Here is a 13,528-nt window from a genome sequence, read left to right on the forward strand (position 1 = left end):
AAACAGCTGAAGAATGTAAAAAAATTGATCTTAAAAAGAGATATGCCAACAACTTTATCACAGCTTCCTTTACAAAACTAAATATTTAAAATAGTTCCTTAAACACTATAAATGGTCCTAAAATACTAAAAATATAAGTATTAAAAATAAATATTTTTAAATGGTCTACTGCACAAGTTTCATATTAAACTACAATAACATGTAATTATTGAAGTAATTAAAGGCATTAAAGTATTAAAGTAGCTTTTTTCAGACACAATTCCCTTGGTTCTCCAGTCAACAAATTTATTTAGTTTGCATTGCACATTAATCTTACTCTTTAAGCTACAGTGTTAATATACTGAAAAGATCTACAGTTACTGCTCATGTATTTTTTTTTTTTTTTTTTTTTTTTGCACATAATATCCAGTGTTTAGGGAGTTTAATCACTTGTGCTGAATAAATGATTCTGTACCCAGGACTGATTCTGTGTTCGTCTGGGGAACAAGAGGAACTTTTCTCCGAGCTGTGGATTGATTGTTGTAATTCCATTCCTCTCTTTTTCTCTGAGTAACAATAATTGTGAAAGTTTTGGTCATTTTCTATTGTACCCAGATAAAAACACTCAGAGTAAGGAACAGCAGCAGGAGCTCCTCAGATAAAGTGCTGTTCTCATTTCACATAATGAGACGAATGTTTGACTCCACAAAGCTGAGGTACAGTCACTCTTGTGCATTAGCTTGTTATGCTAACTGGCTAGTGTTAACTAGTAAGCTGCCCCAGTATGCTTCTTTGGTGGTGCTGTTCTACGCAGTGCTCTGTAGCGTCTCTAGCGATATGGCGCTATATAAGAATGCATGCCAAAGGGAAAATTAAAACCAGTATACAGTATAAACCAATATACCACCCATCACTCGCACCCTTTATGAAAATAATCCTTCTATAATTTCTGTAATTCTGGGTGTGATGTACAGATAAAGGATCCACATCAGCACCTCCGGAGTCAGAGCAGATAAGAGACTTCTGCTGCACAGACTGTGAAGACTGTGAAGATGTTCAGATGTGAACATCGACCTTGGAGACAAAGCAGATGTTCCCTCTGATTACTGAAGTGGTGGACATGATTTGATGGCTCAATCAAGAGAAAAACTAGGATTTGACTGGCCAGCAATGAGGCCTCATCCCACCCACTTCACTAAAGAGGGGCAGGAAAATAAATGTGTCATGAGCAGTCACTGACATAGACCATTAATAAAACAACCAAACTGACCTTTTTCCAGTGATAAGAAGGTGGATCTGTAAATAATTACATGAACGTAAAGCAAAATACACATAAACTTCATTGCAAAAATTAGGTACTGGCTTAATCCCGACACTAGCTACCCATACATTCCTTAAATGCTACTAAATACAAAGTACAATATGATATTCCCAATGTAGTATAAAAATTGTTATTAGAATGAACAGCATCACTTAGAAAGCTATATTATATGTCCATATTTACCCTGGAAGGCCTGTGTACAAACATTTATTTTTAGTATCAGAAGATCATTAGGCGCAATAGTAATGAATTCATATTTTTTCTTTTCTCTTTTCTTAAAATGTGACCTGGTGATGAGAAACGAACACTAACATATACCTTTATAGGTTTGTGTATTCATTTTACTGCTGGTTTCACAGGAAGTTGTATTAAAGAACTGATGGGCAGCACAGGTAGGTGGGTTAGGTAATTAATGAAAACAATTGTAAAAAAAAAAAAAAACAATATGTCAAAAAAAAGAATACACTACTGCAACAAAATGAAAAGTATTATTATTATTATTATTATTATTATTATTATTATTATTATTATTATTATTATTATTATTATTATTATTGTATATGAAATGATATGGCACACCCATAATTGAGATATTAGAAAATAAAAGAATTTTATCAGATTTGTAACAGAAGTCAATGATCCAGAATGTGATTATACGAATAATAATGCTCTCCAAATATCTACATATATTCAGGATTAAAGTAGAATAAATGATACTGGATAGATATAATCTGTCTCTACTAGATATATAATGGGAAATGAAAACAGTGTAAACTTTTTTTTTGTTAAAAAAGCTAAAAAGTAGAACCCTTTTTTGTGATAATTAGGGGTGGGTGATATAGGACGATATTTCAGGGTATAATATAATTTACCATATTCATAAATGTTGGTGATTTTATTGCGTATGACACGATTTGGCACACCACTAACTAACTGTAACAAAAAGGTGGTGGGGTCCATAGCTTGGGGCCCCCAAATGCCCTTTTAAAACAACATTTGGCTATGTTAAATAAAGGTTGTTTAAAGGTTGTTTTTCCATCATCAACCGTAAAAAAGACTATAAACAGAGGTTGGTATAGAAACAGAGCCTAAACAATGGGCCGAAAACAGTGAAAGGCACGAAAAACAGCAATGCACGATTTCAAAAATGACTTCAATGAAGGACAGCGCGTTACTTTAACGACATAAAGTACATTAACGGTGGAGAAATCACAAAACCCAGGAAATTCTTACAATATAAAACAAACATATACAGGTAAGACAAATTAAGATATAGTTAGCTTACGTTTAAAAAAAAAAAAGCTACATAGGTTAATGCAGATATACTTTGCGTACCACAATAAATTAGTTAGGTAAGTTAAGTGAACGGTTGCTATGTACACAGAAACCAGGAGCTAGTGAATGCTGCTCGCCTGCACTGTAACTTAGTCTCACTAAAACGAGCAGAAAAACATATTTAAGAAATATTAGCTTAAATTAGAGACTAAATACAACACCATGGGTTTATGGTAATCTGTTTGGTATGACAGATGTATGGTAAACTTGTACTCTCTGTAAAAATGACTAATACAGCTTCGAGCAGGCAGACTGTGGCAGGTTTGTATTATCGCCAGCATTACACAGACTAGTTAAAACTAGCTATAACACTCAGCAAAACACCACAATATGATGAAAAACATATATAACCTAGGTAGGAAAAACGGAGATATAGCTAACGCTAGCTAGCTTACGTTTTCTAAATGTATGTAGCTATATGTAGCCTACGTAAATTACTGCTACACTGAATACAGGGGCTAGTGAACGCTGCTCGCCTGGACTGATTTATATAGATATATTTCACAAATCTCACAAACCTTCCGAGACTGGAACGCTTAATAATCCATACGAAACAATATGTAGAGGCTTTAACACTACAGCAAGCTCCTCGTGTACTTAGGAAGATGAAGACAGGTTGAGCTAGTTTATAGTAAACCTATAACTTAATTGTGACACTGTTTGTAAAATGTCTGTAAAATATGATCAATAAAGCTTCAAGCAGGCAGACTGATGGCAGAGGTTTGTAGCCTAGCTAACGTACTGTAGCCAGCATTACACAGCCTGGTTTAAAACAGCTAGCTATAAGACTGAGAAGAACACCACAATATTGCACAAACGTAGGAAAAACGTACGAAAATTACATTAGTTCGCGTTAATAAGCTGGGAAGCTGGGGAGGTAACTAGTTAAGTTAACTAGCTACTACTAGCCTGCGTACTGCTACACCAGAATCCAGGCGCGTGTGAACGCTGCTCGCCTGCACTGTAGTCTCACTAACCGAGCAGGGGTACGTTTCCCAAAAGCGTAGTTGCTAACTACGTTAGCAACTTACATAGTCTGGACGATGCAGCTGCGACGCAGGTGTTTCCCAAAAGCGTGGTTGGAACTATGGAGGTAACCACGTTAGTAACTTGCATAGTGCAAACCTTAGTTAAGCTACACAGGTGTTTCCCAGAACCGTAGTTCCAGCGAATATTCGCAACTACCGTGGTTCAGCTGCGTCGTTCCAACTACAGCTCTAGACCTGTCGTTAGGAGCTTAGTTCCTGGTGATTAGTGCAGACGATGGACGGTAGGACTCAGAAAGCTGATAAATCACATTAATATTGCTGCACGAGGATTTAAGATGTCAAGTGTACCTATTTTTTTTAATGTTTGTGTTAATTACATTAATTGAGCCACTTCACTTTTACCCATGTGCGCCCAGGTAAAATAATAAAATTCAGTCCTTTTTTTAATGTATGTCTTTAACATTTAGCTTTATTTGGCAAACATGAATTCAGTGTAGTGAAAAGAGAAGTGCTCTTTAGCTAAAATGTATTTTACAGTCTTGGAAAGATGTATGTCAATTATTCAAGCAGGCATCTCTTGAGTAAAGATAACTTGTGCTGTGAAAATTTATGAAATGGTTAATAATTATTTTTTTAAACCCATTGTGCTATATGCACTCTGTGAATAAGATATGCAATAAGCAGGTGTTTTGAATTACCTAATTATCCTCTGGAGGTAACAGGGCCAGACAGAGCGTGAATAAAGAAAATTTATTATTTAGCCAATACAACGTGTTTCTAGGCCTATACAAATGTTATCAATTAGTATTTGTTAAATAATATATTACAGGAAATACGTAGAAATATGTAGGCTACATTAATATATATGTAAAAAATAATAACATTAATTGCCATTATGAAATAAAACATTAAGAGAATAAAACCACGACTGGGATTCGAACTAGGCTTCCATCCAGTGTCTGTCGAGTTTTGCTACCCTGTCAAACCGTATTATCCTAGTGCATATTTAATTTTTAAATATAAAATTGCTAGAAAAAGCCCCATATTTAAACATGCTTTCGGTAGAATATTTGGAAAGCCTGAATCAAAATATCAGGAGACTTTACTTTCATAAAAAATTACTTTCATTATCATCAGCTGTCATTTACGCATTTGTAATACTCTGAAATAATGGCAAGGGGTTTCTGGTTGTTTAATGCAACCAAAAAGAACAGAATTACCATAAAAAAATAATAAATAAATAAAAAATGTTTCCACGCATGGGCGCTGGTGTTGAGAAGCACATCTCGATGGGTTGCACAATTCGACAGAACACCGCGCGCTGCACGTTGTAGGCGCTCTGCTGAACCACTGAGTAACACATTTCTCATGTCTCATTTTAATAAGACTTCTTCAGAATGGTGATTATTTTATTTAAAAAAAATATTGCAATAGCAAATATGTGTATGTTTTTTTTTAAGTAACACTGTCTGTTACAAATAATAATGAATATATAGCAATGATTGTCTACATTTTACTTGCAGTTCATTGTTATTTTATTAATAGTATTGTTGTCCGTTATGTTCTGGTGATAATTACAATATCATAAATAGCCTAAATGATACATTAGTAACATATTTTTGGCATAATATTTTAAAGATTGTGAGTTTTGCACGTTTTCTGCTGGGAAAGTCTGGCAGAACACATCTGGAAACACCTTAGTTAAGACCACGGTGGTTCAAACCAACATAGTTCAGACTTCTGTGGTACCAAGAAAGTACGATGGTTTCGGGAAACGGTCGTACTTCAGATGTTAGTTAGTTTAACGATGCATCGTACCACGTTAGTTCAATGCTAGGCTCCGTCGTTGTACGGGAAACGCACCCCAGAACCCTTTTTCATTTTTATATAAATATTTATCAACTCTCACGAACCTATAGCTCTATAATCCTTATAAAACAATATACAGGAAGTTCCTCATGTACCCTATATGAAGAAGACGGGTGAAGACAGGTCGGGGTAGTTTATGGTAAACTAACTTAACAATTTTGTTCAGTTTGAGACAAACGACGCAAACTGTCATTGTAAATAGTGTCTGTAAAAATGACCAATACAGCCTGGTTTACAATAGCTAGCTAGCTAACTTTAAGACAGAGAAACGCCATAATATGACACAATAATATATGAGAAGGAAAAACAAAGATGTAGGTTAGCTTACAGTTTCGAAAGTGACATTAGGTAATGTTAATTTAAGGAGGTAAGTTAACTACTACTGTATGTAACGTTAGCTCTATAGCCTACGTACTGCTACATAGAATCCAGGCGCGTGTGAACGCTGCTCGCCTGCACTGTAGTCTCACTAAACAGAGCAGAACACAGCATTTTCTTTACACATTTCAAAAAAATAATCCTTACAAAACACCATACAGAAGCTTAAACACTACAGCAAGTTGTTCCTATGCCTGGGAAGATCACGACAGGTCGGGCTAGTCGTTTGGAAACTTGTAGTTTTGCTTTAACGACGCGAACTGTCAGTGAAATGTCTGTAAAAACAGGGTTTTAAGGCAACTCCAAACACACCCGGATCCAGCCATGAATCCACTGTTTACTACCCTCCCCTCAGCCCATCCTGCTCCCCAGCTGTCTGTCAGCGAGGATCAGCTGGACTGATCCGGAGCGGAGCCTCCGTACAATAAAATACATAAAATAAATCTCTCATTATCTCATCATCTCCACCATAAAACACACTCACACTCATTCTCACACTCTGTTCCAGCTTTACCTGCTCAGGGTGGTCCTCCTCCTCCTCTTCTTCCTCCTCCTCCTGCTCTGTGCGCTGATCCACACACTCACTCACTCACTCGCACACCGCCTCATCCCGCCCGGGGGGTCCGCCCGCGCCTCTGTAATTCGTAAATCTAAAATCTGCAGTCTGTGATTTTTTTTCTCCTCCTGTCACAACAACTCTCTTTCCTCCATATTTGCAGCTCCTCCACCAACAACAACATTAATGACGTCACGCCGCCGCCGCCGCGGGGGTCACGTGACTTTCCGTGGGTCTAAAAATAGACCAGCACGACCGAAAGTCCGGCACGAACGAACCGGACCGGACCCGAGCCCCGGTTCCCGCGTTACAGAAACCCGCCGCGGTCGCTTAGCGGGGTGTCTGAGCTAGTTAACCTAACCCCCGTGGGGTAAAGCTCTTATTTTGCGGGGTTTGAGGGGCTGAGAGACGGCGGTAGGCGCCCCCTCTCGGCCAGCGGCGGAACAGCACAGTTACACTGACTACAGCAGGGGTGTCCAAACTTTTTTTGTTGGGGGCCAGAAGGAGAAATATATTTGAAGTCTCGGGCCACACTCTGTAATAAAACAAATAATGAAATATACCACTTTAAATAATACTTTTTTCCTGATTATTTCATTTACACACCATTTTACTTGACTTACTATCTTTATCTTTGACAGTGTTGTGTAAACTAAGATTTTTCTAATTGATGTTTAATTTCATGATGTTTCTTAATATTAAACTCCTTAATTACGGCAACTTTTAGACTCTTTGGCCCGTTTTTCTGCGCTACAAATGCGCACCCTCTCCGCTTTTAGACTCTTTGCCCCGTTTTTCTGCGCTAGAAATGCGCACCCTCTCCGCTTTTAGACTCTTTGCCCCGTTTTTCTGCGCTAGAAATGCGCACCCTCTCCGCTTTTAGACTATTTGGCCCGTTTTTCTGCGCTAGAAATGCGCACTCTTTTTTTTTAGATTAGAATTTTTTTATTCACAGGGTTGCCATGGATGCTTCTGCTCGGCTGCTTGTGCGTCACACAGCCACGTCCACAGGTCACTAAGTGTGTCCTCTGACACGTCACACACACACTCATTAATGCATACACTCTGTCACATAAAGGCGTAATATATGCACAATGACAGGATATGTGCTGTGTGAAATATAGTTCTGGAAAAAAAACAAGAGATCACTTAAAAATGATGAGTTTCTTTGATTTCATCAAATTGAAAACCTCTGGAATATAATCAAGAGGAAGATGGATGATCACAAACCATCAAACCACCAAGCTGAACTGCTTGAATATTTGCACCAGGAGTAAAGGCATGAAGTTATTTTAAAGCAGTGTGTAAGACTGGTGGAGGAGAACATGATGCCAAGTTGCATATAAATGCAATAAATGCTATAAATGATAATATTTGTATTTGGAATTTGAGAGAAATGTTTATATGTTTATGTAGTTTATAGAATAAAACAACAATGTTCTTTTTAATCAAACATATACCAGAAACTGTTTCAGAAACTGAATTTTTGTTATCTACATCTCCTGTTCAGCATAATTTAGGCAGTGCATAACATTTTACTGCACATGGCAATGCACTCTTACTTTACATATAATTAACACTTCATTTAGCACATATCACAGTTTGGAGTTTTCACCTGCTCTTCGTTAGAGAGAGTTTTGGGTTGCCTTGCAGCACAGCATGTTTTATATCTACAAAAACAGTTTAAACCATAAAGCCGAGAAATTTCATGTGCTGTCTGATCAAGATATTATTATATATATATATATATAAAAAGAGGGCACTGCAATACGAACATTCAGTCATTCAGTAATAGCTGATAGAAACACATTTTACTTTATCAAGCTCTACAATACAGAGTTACATTAAAAAAATGCCATTAAAAACTTTACTGTGCAGAACAGAAGCTTAATGTTAACCATGTCAAGTAGCAGATTTGACTTCTCTGGCCACTGAGGCTTCTGGGTGAACCATCACAGTAAATATAAAAATAACTTTTTCAATGATAGTTTTATTCATTTAATAGAAAAAAGCACAAACAGATGGCCGGATATTCTCCTTCAGGATTGTCTGGTAAACAGCAGAATTCATGGTTTTATCTATTACCTCAACTTGTCCAGGCTCTGAAACAGCAAAACAGCCCCAGATCCTCACACTACCACCACTACGTTTTACGTTCGGTATGATGTTCTTTGTCTGAAATTACGTGTTAGATTTACACCAGATGTAGCAGAACACAAAACTTCCAAAAAGTTCCCTTTTTCACATCAGTGAGATGGACACTCTTTTTGTTCAGCAGTGTTTTTGCCCTGGAACTCTCCCATGGAGACCATTTTTGCCCAGTCTCTTTCTTATTATTGAATCATTAACACTGAGACACTAACACTTAACTGAGACAAGTGAGACCTGTGGTTCTTTAAATGTTGTTCTGGCTTCTTTTGTGACCTTCTGGATGAGTTGTCCATGCCCTTTTGGAATAATTTCAATCAGCTGGCCACTCCTGGGAAGGTTCACCAGTGTTCCATGTTTTCTCCATTTGTGAATAATAGCTCTCACTGTGGTTCTCTGGAGTCCCAAAGTCTTAGAAATGATTTTGGAACCTTTTCCACACTGATTGTTGATCAATGACTTTGTTTCCTCATCTGTTTTTGAATTTCTTCAGATCGGGGCATGATGTGTTGCATTTTGAGATCTTTTATCTGCTTCATGTTGTCAGACAGGTTCTATTTAAATGGTTTCTTGATTTTACAGGCCTGGCAGTAATCAGGCCTGGTTGTGGTTAGTAGTAAAATTTAACTCAGCTTTTTTACTGTTTGTTTGGTAATATGTAAATAGTAATATATATTTCTATTCTAATCTGTACTTACTATATAATTTAACACAATTCTAGATAGAGTACAGCTTCTTTTTTTTTACAATTGTATTTCTAATTTTTCCCTTTTACTCCCCAATTTACACGGCCAATTACCCAACCCACTCATTAGGACTCCCCCTATCGCTAGCAATGCCCCAACACACCAGGAGGGTGAAGACTAACACATGCTTCCTCCGATACATGTGAAGTCAGCCACCGCTTCTTTTTGAGCTGCTGCTGATGCAGCATTGGCGAGCAGCCAGTGCGCTTGGAGAACAGCGCAGCGGCTCGGTTTCCGGTACAGCAGCTCACAGATGCCCTGTGCTGTGGACATCACCGCAGGAGTGATGTGGGGAGAGAGCGCCATCTACCCACCCGGAGGGAGCAGGGCCAATTGTGCTCCCTCTGAGCGCCGGCAGCTTGATGGCAAAGCTGCATTAGCTGGGGTTCGAACCTGCGACCTCCCGCTCATAGTGGCAGCGCTTTAGACCACAGAGTACAGTTCCTTAACACACTGCCAGCTAGTTTAACTGTAAGTGAGCAAAACCTTTTTTTTACAGTCATATATATATATATATATATTTTTTTTACAGTATATAGTTTTATGTTTCCTTTAAAAGCCCTTATAGTTTACTGCTAAATGTAAGTTCTTTGGATTTTTTTTAACTATTTTTGATTATTAATTGGACCTAAAGAGCTTAAATGGCAAAAAATTTACATAGACAACTGGGGGTGTTCTAAAGCTTCTAAATGGTAGTGTATGTATGTAATTCTCTAGTATCTAATCTTGTATGTTTAAATACTTGTATGTTTAAATGGCACTGGCTGTAAAAACAAATTTCCTCTTTGAGGACAATAAAGACACTAATCTAATTCGTCTAAACACTCAGAATCCAGAATGGCTTGCTTTACAAATACAAGGCATCTCTTTATGATTCTGGGCCTAATGCATACACACATCCTCTTCTACACACACATACACACACACACATACACACCAGAGCAGTCATTATGTTGAGAGCAGTAAACAGTATTGACTGAGAGTGTACAGCAGGCATTAGGGCGGGCCAACAGGGCCCCCCTGCTAAAGCAGGCAGAAAGAAACAGATACAGAAGAAAGGCGGATAGCTCGCTCTTTTGCGTCAGTGGCTCATTCATATGAAGCCAGCGAGTCACGATCAATGGCCACACGGTGACTGATAAGACGAGGGGTGCTAAAAATACACGCAGGTCTAACGAAACTGACTGCTGCAGCACGCCTGCAACAAAAAGGTGTTTGTTCTGTTCTTCCGTCTCAAAAACAGGATGAGGGCAGGAGGAAGGAACCATCGGGGAAATGCAAGTGCAGAAAACAAACTCTCCTTCTCACTCCCTCATCCCCCCCCCCCCCCTTTTTCTCGGTGTAAGAGGGGACAGGTGTGTGGCCCTGTAAATGAGCCCGAGGACAAGCTCACACTGAGAGCTAATGGGATTAAAGTGATCGTTTACTGAAAAATCTAATTTGCCCAATTTTCCCCTTATCCCAAGGAGAGTCAGTCCACCAAGATGTTTGTCTTATCTGACATTTGTATCTTTAGCTCGGGGCTAATGTAGCTAACAAGTAATTGAAGCAAACAGGGCAGCAGTTAGCATTGCTAACTGCTAACTAGAGATGGCATATCATACTGAACCGCACATCCTACAAGCATCTTCAGTTTCTGAATTAGTTTATCTGATCTGATTTTGCTATTTATAGTTACATGTTTGAGTAAAATTAACATTGTTTTATTCTATAAACTACGGACAACATTTCTCCCAAATTCCAATAACAAGTATAGTCATTTAGAGCATTTATTTGCAGAAAATGGGAAATCACTGAAATAACAATAAAAAGATGCAGAGCTTTCAGATCTCAAATAATGCAAAAAAAATAAACAAGTTCATATTCATAAAGTTTTAAGAGTTCAGAAATCAATATTTGGTGGAAAAATCTTGTAAGTTTTTAATCACAGTTTTTTTGCATCTTGGCATGTTCTCCTCCACCAGTCTTACACACTGCTTTTGGATAACTTTATGCCAACTTTTAATCATCAGCAAATTAAGTTGTAATTTAGAAATCCTTACACCCAAGCTGAGATGTTTACAATAAAACTGTTTATGAGGCTGGTAACTTATCCTGATGAACTCCTGTGCTAAACTCCTGTGCTAAAGAGGAAACTCTTGGTTGTCCTTTCCTGGGGCAGCCCTGATGAGTGCCAGTTCCATCATAACATTTTTGATGTTTTTTTTCCGACTGAACTTGAGGATACTTTTAAAGTTTAAATTTAACTATTTTTTTCTTTACTTAGTTGAGTAGTTCTTGCCATAATATGGATTAGATCATTACTCAAATAGAGCTATTCACTGTATACCTGTAACTCTACCTCTTCACTACTTTACAACTGATGCTCCCAAACACTTTATTAAGAGAAAAGAAATGCAAGTTATTAACTCTTGATAAGTTTAGCACAGCTGTTAACTGAAAGCCTGAATTCCAGGTGAGTCTATCTCATGAAGCTGACTGAGAAAATCCAGCCAAGATGTGCAAAACTGTCTTATATAAGCAAGAGGTGCTATTTTGAAGAATGTAAAATACTGTATAAAACATATTCTGGTTTATTTAACACTTTATGTCTCCTAAATAATTCTAAAATAATAAAAGAAAAACACTGAATGTAATGTATGTCCAAACATTTTTTATTTTATTTTAAAGTATATTTTAATAAAGCATAATGAATGTTTAGAGATCCAGTTTACCCACGCATTACCAGCATATTTAAACATATAACAGTGTATCCAAGATGGTCTACCATCATAACCAGCATGATCAAGCTTATTGACCAACAAGACCACACTGATCAGCCAGCATAACCACCAAACTGGTCGAACTGCATGACCAGCATGACCAGAATCAAATGCAGCGTACACTGTGATTACCTAGATAGGGTACATCTTCACCTGGATGACCATCTTTTCAAAAACTCTTTCATATACGGTCATTTATCAGATTTAAGTATGGGCAATCTGACTTTTTTTGTTCCTTTGAGGCAGGAAATGAGCTATTTGGAATGAACCAGTTCCTGAAAGCACTAAAATTGATAAAAAAATAAAAAAAAAACCTACAGTGCTGCTAGTGACGCACTGCTAGCATTAAGCTCTGTGGATGTGTATTTATTGCGCGGTTACTGTAATGGCCCACTCCAGTGATTATAGTGATTAGGAGACCGTTCTCCTCACAGCCACTGTCACAGAATAAAGCTTTTCACTCCTATAGAACCAGTATGTTACTGGCTTTTTATCTGTTTGATTCAATTGTAAAACAGATAGTCCTTCTAATGTATGCTAGTTGCTTTTTAACTAGCACCATAGAACTCAGTGATTATTACAGTTTTTTTTTTTTTTTTTTTGCTAAATCACACTTTTGTAAACTAGGCTGATTTTATCAAAATATTTAACAAAAGTCACAAAATTATAAATTCACAAAATACTCTCTCACACGTCCTCTCCCCTCACTCTTTCTCTCACTCTTCTTCCCCCTTTCACTCTCACCCTACCTCTTACTCTGCCTGCACCTCTCACTCTTTCTTCCTCTACATCTTATTTTTCCTCCACCTCTATCTCTTCCTTCCTCTCCCTCTTCCTCCTCCTCTCACTCTTTCTTTCTTTCTTGTAATCTTCCTCCAATTCTCTTTTTCTCTCAATCTTCCTCCAACTCTCACTCTTCCTCATTCTCTCACTCTTCCTCTCTTCACTTCTACTCCCCATCTTTATCTTTCTTTACCTCACACTCTTCATCCAGATCTCACTCTTCCTCTCTTCACTTCTACTCCCCATCTTTATCTTTCTTTACCTCACACTCTTCATCCAGATCTCACTCTTCCTCTCTTCACTTCTACTCCCCATCTTAATCTTTCTTCAATTCTCACTCTTTCTCCACTTCTCACTCTTTCTTCCCCTCTCTCTCAATCTTCCTCCAACTCTCATCCCCCCTCTCACTCTTCCTACCCCTCTTACACTTCCTCCTCCTCTCACTCTTTCTCTCTTTTAATCTTCCTCCAATTCTCTTTTTCTCTCAATCTTCCTCCTCTCATTCTTCCCCTCTCACTCTACCTCCCTCTCTCACTTTTTCTCTCTCTCAATCTTCCTCCACCTCTCACTCTTCCTCTACCCGCTTTACCCCTCCCTCTTCCTCCTTCTCTTCCTCTTTCTTCTTCTACCTCTTATTCTTCCTCCACCTCTCACTCTTCCTT

At 38.0% G+C, this 13,528-nt stretch overlaps 1 protein-coding gene across 1 annotated transcript in view; it reads right to left on the minus strand.

Annotated features, from left to right (window-relative positions):
- Window positions 1–6,670, minus strand: part of hdac5 (histone deacetylase 5) — a 198,102-nt gene extending 191,432 nt beyond the window's left edge. The window contains exon 1 of the mRNA XM_049476086.1: window positions 6,386–6,670. The gene's annotated coding sequence lies outside the window, so the exon portion shown is untranslated. The remainder of the gene's footprint in view (window positions 1–6,385) is intronic.
- Between the last annotated feature and the right edge of the window lie 6,858 nt (window positions 6,671–13,528).

Source organism: Astyanax mexicanus, chromosome 3 (genome assembly GCF_023375975.1).
Source record: "Astyanax mexicanus isolate ESR-SI-001 chromosome 3, AstMex3_surface, whole genome shotgun sequence".
Lineage (NCBI taxonomy): Eukaryota > Metazoa > Chordata > Actinopteri > Characiformes > Acestrorhamphidae > Astyanax > Astyanax mexicanus.